At 37.0% G+C, this 12,500-nt stretch overlaps 1 protein-coding gene across 1 annotated transcript in view; it reads left to right on the forward strand.

Annotated features, from left to right (window-relative positions):
• LOC137639143 (uncharacterized) overlaps positions 1-12,500 on the forward strand; it is a 219,686-nt gene that overhangs the window by 77,610 nt on the left and 129,576 nt on the right. The window lies entirely within an intron of this gene.

Consider the following 12,500-nt stretch of genomic DNA (forward strand, 5'->3'; position numbering starts at 1 on the left):
AGATAATTCGACTACACAGAATGCGAAGACTAAGAAGCAATCAGGAAAGGACAGAGAGGAAAATGAACCAGCCACCGTTTACACGACGAACAGGACGAACCCAAACAGCATGAATGCCTTTAAACCATATATTTTTGAAGGTATGTTAACAGGTTGTAGCCATGGTGTGGTGGTACTGGGAGTACATCCTATGGTGGAACAGTCTCTCACAGGGGACTCAATTATTTTAAAGGGAATAGGAGGTGAGGAGGTCACCTCTATTTGCCGTTTAAAGCTCTCATGCGAGTTGGTGGCACGTAATTCTGACTTTGCGGTGAAGGATTCAATGGCTGTCGAAGGAGTAGACGTCCTGCTGGGTAATGAGGTTGGTTGTCCCATTGTAACGGAGAAACCTTTGAGGTATAGTCCTATGACAAGACGCGAGGACTACCCGTCTCTGGTTCCTAGTTGTGTTACGATTATGAGTATGAAGAAAGAAGTGGCTGCTGAAGAAGAAGAAATCAAAGGAGTTATGAACTTGAAAGATTTGTTTTCCAAAGAAGAGGATTCCCTTGATAGTACGCAAAAGGAGAAGTCCCGAGTAAGCCCGAGTGAAAAGGAACAACAGACGAGTAGAGAAGAGGATAAAGAAAAAATGGATCTGGAAGAAATGAATTTGGAGGATTTGTTTTCCGAAGAAGAGGATGCCCTTGATGATATACAAAAAGAGAACTCAAGAGTAAGCCCGAGTGAAGAGGATCGACAGACGAACGGACAATAGGACAAAAAAGGAGAAGAAATCGAAGGAGATGTGAACTTGCAGGATTCCCTTAATGGTAAGCAAGAAAAAAAAATCAAGAGTTAGCCCGAGCGCAAAGGAGTGACAGATAAGCAGACAAGTAGACAATGAAAAAATGGACTTGGAAGAAATTGAAAATTCAACTTTGGAAGTAGGACAAGTTAGTAGGAAAAGGCTGATAAGATTGCAACGGAAGGATGCAACGTCAATCCAGTTATTGTACCGTGTGGTGGACGAGACGGCTGCACAGCAGTCTCCGACCTGTTATTATTTTAAGGATGGGTTGCTTATGAAGAAGCATAGATCTGCCAATATCCTTGGAAAAGCAGAATGGGGGATATATCGGCAGATAGTAATTCCTGCACCGTTGAGAAGACAGGTGATCACGGTAGTGAACAAGACGGGACATGGGGATAAGGAAGACGACGTAGAAGATAATGAAACACTTTTCCTGGCCTGGCATGCATGAGGATGTGAGCCAGTTTTGTCGTGCATGTCACGTATGTTAAACGGCTGAAAAGCCCAGCAAGTGCATCAAGGTAGCTCTCTTATGCCCATTGGAAGTATGAGGAAAAGCTTCAGAAAAGGACCAAAAAAAATGATAGCAGAAAAATGGAAGGATCAAGAGAAAACAGAAGGAGAATATGTCAAGAATTTGGGGAAAAGGATCGGCGAGATAAGAAAATATTCCGTAGAAGGCATGAAGACGACGAGTCAAGGACGGACGAAGGCAAGGTTTGGTAGGAAGGATACGAACATACAGGTTGTAGGACCCTTCAGCAAAGGACCCGAGAAAATGTTGACAGGAAAACAGAAGGATCTAGAGGAAACAGACGAAGGAAATGTTAAGGATTTGGGGAAAGAAAATGGCGAATTAAGGAAATTTTCCCTAGAAGACATGAAAACGAGGCAAGGATGAGCGAAGAAAAGGTTTTGCATGAAAAGTACGAACAGACAGGTTAAGGTAGGACGGCAGGTGTTGGTCTACGCATCGGAAAGAAGATTCCCTCTCACCAACGAGTTCCCATAACCATTCTGGTTTTTGGAGGAAGGCAGTGACTGGACCTACATTATTGAGATATCAAGAAAAAGGAAAAGATCTGAGGAAGGCCATATAAACTTCGAAACCGTTACCTCAAGCCCCGGATTTCACCTTGAAATTCCTTATCAAAGTGGATGCATCGGATAACGGGATTGGAGCTGTTATATTGCAAGCTAAGAGAGGAATTCTTCACCCTGTTTGCATTATGACGTCGAAGCTGAAGAAGAAGCAACGAGTCAACTCAACAATTGAAAAGGAACTGTTAGCGTTAGTCGCAGTGATAAGGAAGGTTGGAATTTATGTAAGTCAGACCACGAAATAAAGAAATTACATTGTATTCAGATCATAATCCTTTAACTTTTTCTAATAAGATGAAAAATAATAATCAAAGGTTAACTATGTGGTCATTATGTTTGCAGCCGTGTTGTATTTATGTAAAGAATATATCGGGTAAAGATAACGAACATGTTAAGATAACGTGGTTGCAGATTATTTATCGATGGATTCAAACCTGAAATATAATTTTTGGAGGGAGCTATCTTACGAAGCTGGTCTATTGTAGAGTAAATATCGTAGATTATTGATAATTTTATTTACATTTCATATATTGCTTTCATTTTTGCATTGAAGAGATGATAACCAGCCCGCAAAATGAGCCCCTCTCATGTAGATATAAGTATTTTATATAAATTACGTAAGACTTTCATCGTGAATTTCATTATACTCTTTATTCAAGTTAAAATATGTAATTTACATATTTTTTTTTTTTTTTTTTAAGAATTAAATTTCTATTTCCCGTATGTTTGCTATGAAGTCTTGCGTAGTCTATTTGAAAGTGTTGTAGGATTCATGCCAGATAGGAATAAGGGCTTAGGTAATGTTCTTTTATATTTTATGAAGTATTGCATCATGTTAGAGAGAGAATGTTCAGTGACACGTGCTCTCGAAATTTTGAGAATACCCAGTGAGAAGAGGTTATCTTTTTTTTTTCTTTTTTTTTTTATTTCGGGGACAGTGGGTGGGCGGAGCTAGCTGACTGACAGGGCCGTCTGGTGTAACGTACGTACAGCGTTTGGGAGACTAATATTTGGCAACTTTGACGCTTGGCACAACCCCCTATGCTTCCCTAAGAAGTTGGAACCTTCTGGAATTAGCCAAAAGTTCATATATAAGGTGACCCAAGGTTGGGGTAGAGTCAGAGACAGACAGACAAAGATCGAATTAGAACCGCAGCCTTCCTCTCTCTCTCTCTCTCTCTCTCTCTCTCTCTCTCTCTCTCTCTCTCTCTCTCTCTCTCTCTCTCTCTCTCTCGCTAGCAAATCAACGTATTTTTGAAGTGTTCATTACATTAGTGTGTCCTCTCTTAAGTGATTCTGTGCCCCAAAGCAAATCGTGTGTCACATAAGACTAAAGGGGGATTTTTGAATTCATTGTATTAGGTTGAGTGTTGGCATTGTATAACGTTTTATGTAAACAGCCTGTAGGCAGGATAGGTTTATAAAGTGATCTGGTTAACTATTATTCATTTAGAGTCTAACTTAAACATTGTATTATTTCAGAATTCTTTCAAGCATTTGTATTATTTTCATTGCATTGTTTTTTTTTTCTTAGGTTAAAGTTTATTCAGATATAATAGTTCAAGTCAATTTAATATTGATTTCAGATCGTAACATTTTTGTCTTATTCTAAGACATTAATGTATCAAAAATATATATGGCTTATTTGAATATGAAAAACACGTAAAAATGTGCAAAATTTATCATTAATTGAATGCCAAGTAACAAACTACCAATTAGCTACGATGGTGAAGATGGGTTGATTTCAATTCTAAGTACAAAATACCTGAATTCGACAGGTATAAGTACAGAAGAATTGTCATTGACTTTTATCTTTCTTCGTGGCCAAGTGGGTTAGTCACTGTCTGTACAAGCTTGCCGACCAGGGTTCGATTCCCGGCCGGAGCCAAGCTCTTGTCTTTGTGTGATTTCGCCTGTGGCTCTGATCCCGAGGTCGTTAAGAGAATCCAGACATTAATGTATCAAAAATATATATGGCTTATTTGAATATGAAAAACACGTAAAAATGTGCAAAATTTACCATTAATTGAATGCCAAGTAACAAACTACCAATTAGCTACGATGGTGATGGGTTGATTTCAATTCTAAGTACAAAATACCTGAATTCGACAGGTATAAGTACAGAAGAATTGTCATTGACTTTTATCTTTCTTTGTGGCCAAGTGGGTTAGTCACTGTCTGTACAAGCTTGCCGACCAGGGTTCGATTCCCGGCCGGAGCCAAGCTCTTGTCTTTGTGTGATTTCACCTGGGGCTCTGATCCCGAGGTCGTTAAGAGAATCCAGACAATGTATCAAAAATATATATGGCTTATTTGAATATGAAAAAAACGTAAAAATGTGCAAAATTTATCATTAATTGAATGCCAAGTAACAAACTACCAATTAGCTACGATGGTGAAGATGGGTTGATTTCAATTCTAAGTACAAAATACCTGAATTCGACAGGTATAAGTATAGAAGAATTGTCATTGACTTTTATCTTTCTTCGTGGCCAAGTGGGTTAGTCACTGTCTGTACAAGCTTGCCGACCAGGGTTCGATTCCCGGCCGGAGCCAAGCTCTTGTCTTTGTGTGATTTCGCCTGGGGCTCTGATCCCGAGGTCGTTAAGAGAATCCAGACATTAATGTATCAAAAATATATATGGCTTATTTGAATATGAAAAACACGTAAAAATGTGCAAAATTTATCATTATATATGTATATATATATATATATATATATATATATATATATATATATATATATATATATATATGTATATATATACACTTCTATATATGTTATGCATTTGAAAGCGAAGAGGGAGAGAGTTTAAAGTTGGAGAGGCTGGGGTAAAAATTTAACCGGTTTTGTCATTACGGAAAGTGATTTGATTAAGAGAGCGTGGATTAGAAATGGGTAGTATTAAAAGTAATTAAAGATGAAGCTTATGAAGAGTCTGTAAAATCCACTTATCAGCAGAGAATGTTCATATTTTTATGAGGGTTGGTAGTGGGAATATAAACTAAGTGGTGTGACAAAGAAATGATGATGTTTTTTTTTCTATACTTAAATTGCAAGAAAGTGTGGTCATATATAGACATACAGGGAAGGTGTTAAAAGGAATAGGCCAGAAAAAAAGTATATAGTAAAAAAGGAGGGAAAACTGAGTGCGTATCTTATGGAGAAAAAGGTTATTTTACAAGAAAGTAAAAGCAAGCAGATGGGTTGATAAGTAAATGAACTCAAATAAGAGGAACAAATAAAGAAATACAATTTGAAGAGATAGCAGTTTTGGATAGATAGAAAATTTTTTGGAAAATTGGTCGAATGTGCAATGTAGAAAAGATTGAAGATCAGAATGATGCTGGAGCAGGATGACTAATCGACCAGGGGGTGTGAGATATCTTTAGCTGAGAAAAAGTTTTGGTAAGCGGAAGAATTGTTTCTCTGTGTGTGAGTAAAAGTGATAGAGGAGTTAGGAAGAATTATTGATTGATTGATTGATTTTGAATTTTCTGGCATTCTGACATTGAAGGTCATTGACGCTATCTTATTCCCTACCGTTATCTCTGCAGTAAGGGGTCGATTGCCTGATGCGCCCTTTCCAATGTCGTCTATCAAAGGCATCCTCTTTAACTAATCCTGTTCTCTCCATATCATCCCCCCAAGCCCTCCTCACTCCCTCCCCCTCAACGTGTGCCCACACCATCTCGGTTTTGAAACTCTTATCACCTCTGTAATCTTTACTAACCTGCCATTATTCATTTTCCAATTTTATAATTTTCCAATATTTCAAGCATGATATTCCCATAATCCCCCTTAAAATTCTCATCTCTGCTCTCTCAAGCTTTGCTTCCTCTTTTCGTCTTGAAGCCCAAGTTTCTGATCCATACATTAACATTGGTCTTATTACTGTGCTATGGATCTTGACATTTACCTTGATTGGCATTTTCTTTTCACATACCACTCCTGCTACCTCCCTCCACTTTCCTCATGCAGCTTTTATTCAATTCTCAACTTCAGCCTCACATCCTCCCTCCTGATTTATAGCAAATTCCAAGTATCTAAACTGTTCTATCTTGTTTGTAATTGCTACTCTACTTTCGTGTATGGCTGTCCTATCCCTACCTTTCTTAATGCTCACCATAGATTCAGTCTTATTTACATTTATCCCCAAGCCACCCATTTCCATAGTCTCTTGCCACTGTAACACCCTTCTCTGTAATTCTTCGTCATTTTCAGGAGTAATCATCACATCTTCATTTAACAACTTCCACAACTCTTCATTTCTGATCTCTTCATTTAACACATCCAAGACCAACATAAATAAGAACGGGCTTAATGCTGACCACTGGTGTAATCCAACACTAACTACAAAGGTTTCTGTTTCCCCAACATTTGTTATTACTTTTGTCCTTGTTCTATTGTAAATCATTTCTACTACTCTAACCAACTTCTTGGGTAATTTCCTCTTCCTCAAGCACCAAAACATCACTTCTCTTGGTATTCTTTCTCTAAATCTACAAAAGCACATAAGAGCTTTGGTTTCCCTCTAGTTTCTTTTCCTGTATCTGCCTTACCATAAAGATGGCATCCACAGTCCCTCTCCCCCTCATTCAATCCGTACTGCTGTTTCCCAATCTTTACGTTCTCCAAATCTCATCTAGTACCCTCTCTAAAAATTTCAAACTTATGCTCTGTTAGTTTAGTTCCCCTATAGTTGCCACATTCCATGATGTCACCTTTCTGCTTAAATATAGATACCATTAGACTCTCCTCCCAGTCTTTAGGCATTATTTCCTTTTCCCATTTTGCTCTCAATAAATCCATCATCTATTCCTCTCCCTCTGTAGCTAATATCTTGACCATTTCAATTTGAAACTCGATGGGCCTGGTGCTTTACCATTCTTCATTTTACGCAATGCCTGCTTCACTTCTGTATTCCGTATCTCCATCACTGGCCCCTCTACCTTTTGGGGTTCTCCAGTTCCTCTTTCGTATTTTCAGTTTTCAAAAGTTGCCCATGATATTTTCTCCGTCTCTTCTTAATGCCATTATCCCTATGCAACATATTCCCCTCTTTATCCCAGATGACTACCAGTTGTCCCAAATCCCTTCTTTGCCCTTTTCTCAAGTTTGAAATCTTATAGATATCCTTTGCTCCTTCCTTTGTTCCTAGCCTTAAATTTATCTGGTCTACCGCTCTTCCAATAGCTATACCCACTTTCCTCCTAAAATGTCTTTCCTCGTCTCTGTGTCATTCCTCTTCTCCCTATGCTTGTCTTACATTCCAGTCCTTAAATGCCTTTGATTTTCTTCTAATTGATTCTTGCACCTCTCTGTTCCACCATCAATTTTCTCCTTTCGACACACCATATATGCTGGTTCTTCCCACTAATTCCTCTGTTTCCCTTACACACACTTCTTTCATACTTAACCAGATATTTTCAACCTTGTTACCCTGTCCAGTCTCTTAAGTTCAACCTTTCCAGTCGTCTCTCTCTCTCGTAACCCTCCTAAATTGCCCACACTTCTCCTTTTAAGGTCCCTAACCTTAATTCTTCTCTTCTCTTCGTCTCATTTTAAAATCCATCAATACCAGTCTATGTTGTTTAACACAAGCTTCCCCCAAAATCACTTTGCAGTTCATCATATTTTTCTTGTCTGCTTCTCAAACCAATATGTAATCTATTTGGCATTCCACTCCTCCAATTTCATAGGTTATCACATGTTTAGCCAGCTTCTAAAATTAGGTGTTCATACATGCCAATTCAAAACTCTGAGCCATCTCTAATACAAACTCCCCATCCTCATTTCCAGTTCAAAACTCATGGCCTACATGTACCTCCTCATATCCATCCCTTCTCCCCCCCACTCTACCATTCATACCTGCTTTTATGATTAACTTCTCTTCCTCTTTCACTGTTCTAATAGCAGCCTAAAACTTTTGGCTAAATAGTTCTTTTTCTTGTTCATGACAACCCATCTGAGGGGCACATGCTGAAATTTTATCTATTATCTCATCCCCTATTTTCATTGGGATCTTTAAAAGCCTATAATTTATTCTCTTTACATCTACCACTTTTTCTTTCCATTTATTACCTATTATGACCCCAACTCCACTTTTTCCCTCTCGTGACCCGTTGTAATAGAATTGATACCCATTTCCATCCTCTCTTGTTCCATTTAATTTCCATTTAGTCTCCTGCACACACAAGACATCTACCATCTTCCTCTCCATCACATCCACTGTGATATCGCTGATATCGTTTCGTATAAATGAAGAGTACAATGAAATTTAAAACCATAAAATCGTTGTCCTTTTAAAAGTTAGCTTTCAGAGAGGCATAATTTTACTTTATATCAAGGAAGATATCCTGTATGATTTTGATTGAAGGAGTAAGATAAATGACAGAAGGATTGATATCTGAACAATATTCTTGGTTTATCATTATGATTACTAGCAAAGCTACAACCCTATTGGAAAAGCAGGATGCTATAAGCCCATGGGCTCCAACAGGGATATTTGTGAGTAAAGGAAATAAGGAACTACATGAGAAATAATGAATAATGAATATAAAATATCTAAACATCGATGATAACGTTAAGATAGATCTGTCATATAACTATGTCAGCCTGTTCAGCATGAAAACATTCGCTGCAAGTTAGAACTTCTGAAGTTCCACTGATTCAACTGCCCAGGTAAGATGATACCGCAATCTGATCACACCTGGAATAAAACTTCTAGAATACTGGGTAGTATTGAGCTTTATGATGGAGTAGGGATGATTATTGGAATTAACTGCATACCTAGGGACGTAGGAGCATCTTTTTTTTGTGGGGGTGGGGTAGGGGCTAAAGTAAATCATAATCTTTTTGGACGATTTTTGTGACGAATTACAATTTATACACAATGACTATCATGAAATACTGGTTGGCCTACTTGATGAATTTACCAAAATCATACTAACGATGTTGATTCTTTACTATACACTTATTTCCAATATCGATCAAGTTATGGCTATCAGTTTTCTATACCTACTATGATTTTACTTATGATTTACTATATATGGCATTTGTTTTTCAGTTCCAATTTCATCTTAAAACTTTTAACGGCGTTTATATTTTTGATTTCGTCTAATTTATAGTTTATAAAAGACTAATAATTTCATGTTTTAATTGGTAATTATATTTATTTGTCTATGGTTTTGAAGTATGGTGATAAGTATGAAAATGAGAACCTCACAAACAGAGAAGTACTTCATAAACTTGATAATACTGCAATGGTCATAAAAAATCAAGGATTTTAAAAGGCCGTTCAATTAGCAAAACTGAAAACGTGTATGTATGTATGTATGTATGTATGTATGTATGTATATATATATATATATATATATATATATATATATATATATATATATATATATATATAATTATTTTGCATGTACACACACACACACACATATATATATATATATATATATATATATATATATATATATATATATATATATATATATATATATATATATATATATAATTTCATATATATATATGTATATGTATACACAATATATATATATATATATACATATATATATATATATATATACATATATATATATATATATATATATATATATATATATGTATATTAGTGTATAAATACAGGTATGTGTGTGTTTGCTTGTTTGTCTGTATGTGTGTATGTATGGAATAGAAAAGACCACCGTTGGAAACTGAACCTGGCAACGTACCATGTCAGGACCCTGTTCTGTTTAGGTAAGAGGATCTTGATGTTTTACTAAAAGAGCTGAAATAGATAAATTGGAATATAATAGGATTGAGTGAAATTTGAAGAACTGGGAAATCTTATAAAAAGCTAAAAGAGGGTCATATCTTTTGCTTCAGAGGACATGAAAGGAACAAAGAAAATTGAGTGGGTTTTCTATTACTAAAAATCGTGCAGATAACAGAAGAATGATGTAGTGCCAGTGATAGAATTCCAGTATTGATTATTATTATTATTATTATTATTACTAGCCAAGCTACAACCCTAGTTGAAAAAGCAAGATGCTATAAGCTCAAGGGCTCCAATAGGGAAAAATAGCCCAGTGAGGAAAGGAAATGAGGAAATAAATAAGTGATGAGAAAAAATTAACAATAAATCATACTAAAACAGTAACAGCGTTAAAACAGATATGTCATATATAAATTGTTAACAATGTAAAAACAGATAGGCCTAAGTCATATATAAACTATAAAAGACTCATGTCAGCCTGGTCAGCTTAAAAACATTTGCTCCAACTTTGAACTTTTGAAGTTCTACTGTTTCAACTACCCGACTAGGAAGATCATTCCACAACTTGGTAATAGCTGGAATAAAACTTCTAGAATACTGTGTAATATTGAGCCTCATGATGGAGAAGGCCTGGCTATTAGAATTAACTGCCTGCCTAGTATTACGAACAGGATAGAATTGTTCAGGGAGATCTGAATGTAAAGGATGGTCAGAGTTATGAAAAATCTTATGCAACATGCATAATGAACTAATTGAACGACGGTGCCAAAGGTTAATATCTAGATCAGGAATAAGAAATTTAATAGACCGTAAGTTTCTGTCCAACAAATTAAGATGAGAATCTGCAGCTGAAGACCAGACAGGAGAACAATACTCAAAACAAGGTAGAATGAAAATTAAAACCCTTCTTCAGAATAGATTTTTCACCAAAAATCTTAAAAGACTTTCTCAATGAGCCAATTTTTTGTGCAATTGAAGAAGACACAGACCTAATGTGTTTCTCAAAGGTAAATTTGGTGTCGAGAAACATTATCAATACTGAGATCCGGATGTTGAGGAGCCACCGTCCTGGACCTACTTACAATCATACTTTGAGTTTTGTTAGGATTCAACTTCATCCCCCATAATTTGCACCATGCACTAATTTTAGCTAAATCTCTATTAAGGGATTCACCAACCCCAGATCTACATTCAGGGGATGGAATTGATGCAGAGAGAGTAGCATCATCTGCATATGCAACAAGCTTGTTTTCTAGGCCAAACCACATGTCATGTGTATATAGTATGAAAAGTAATGGCCCAAGAACACTACCCTGTGGAACACCGGATATCACATTCCTATACTCTCTATGGTGCCCATCAACAACAACTCTTTGAGATTTATTACTCAATAAATCAATAATAATGCTAAGAAACGACCCACCCACTCCCAACTGTTTGAGTTTGAAAACAAGGGCTTCATGATTAACACGGTCAAAGGCAGCACTAATATCAAGACCACAATCATGGGATTTCTGTACAGCATTGGAGATTGTAAGAAGGGCATCACATGCTCCAGGGACTTTACGAAAACCAAATTGCAAACTAGGGAATAAATGATTACCTTCAGCAAACCTATTAAGACGTTTTGCCAGAACACGTTCAAAAACTTTAGATAATATGGGAGTTATGGAAATTGGGCGGTAATCAGTGGGACTTGAGCTACCACAAACACATGTACATAGAGGAGTAACATTACCAATTCTCCAACAAGTGCTAAAAGCTCCTCTTCTTGCTAACTTGCGCAAAATAACTGATAACTTTGGAGCTAAGAAATCTGCTGTCTTTATAAAAAACAAAGGAAAAATGCCATTTGGGTCTACACCTCCATAAGCATCAAGGTCCATCAACAGAGCTTTAATTTCACGAGATCGAAAAGCTAAACTAGTTAGTTTAGCCTCAGGAAAACAGGAATGAGGAAGTTCAAGTCTTTCATTACGCTGTTTGCTGTCAAAAACATCAGCCAAAAGGGTTGCCTTTTCCTTTGGACAGTGAGTGACTGAGCCATCTGGTTTAAGTAAAGGAGGAACTGCTGCATCTACACCAAAGAGTGCAGATTTAAGGGTAGACCACCATTTATGTTCCTGAGTTGTACCAGAAAGGGTTTCTTTCATGGTTAAATTGTACTCCTTTTCAGTTGAGGCATAAACTCTCTGAGCAAAAGCTCGAAGCTGAGTATAGTTATTCTAGGTCGAATCTGATCTGTTACCCTTCCAAAGATGATAGGCCTCCTACTTCTCCAAATAAGCACGTCTACAATCATCATTGAACCACGGTTTGTCCTTCACTCGGTACCCTAGCACACCAGAAGGGATACGCCTATCAATTATGTTGACTAGATTCTCATTCAAAGGGACAACAGGATCTACACTACTATATAATTGTGACCAATTCAAGCACAAAAGATCATGCAAAATCTCATTCCAGTCTGCTTGGGATTTCATTTAAATTTTACAAGAGTATGATACATCAGGGACATGGTGCTCAGTCTTCACTAATAATGAAATCAAGGCATGATCAGATATCCCGACTGGAGAACCAACCTTACTAGTTATAACGCCAGGGGAGTCAGTGTATACGAGGTCCAAGCAATTACCAGACCTGGGAGTAGCTTCATTTATGATTTTATCGCAGCCTGATTCAGAGGCAAAGTCTAAAGCTCTTAAGCCATGGTGATCGGTAGGAGAGATAGATACCAACCACTCCCTATGGTGAGCATTAAAATCACCAACAAAGACAAAAGAAGCCTTTCTATCATCTTCTTGTATCTTAGCCATAAT

The sequence above is a fragment of the Palaemon carinicauda genome, chromosome 4 (genome assembly GCF_036898095.1).
Source record: "Palaemon carinicauda isolate YSFRI2023 chromosome 4, ASM3689809v2, whole genome shotgun sequence".
Taxonomy (NCBI): domain Eukaryota; kingdom Metazoa; phylum Arthropoda; class Malacostraca; order Decapoda; family Palaemonidae; genus Palaemon; species Palaemon carinicauda.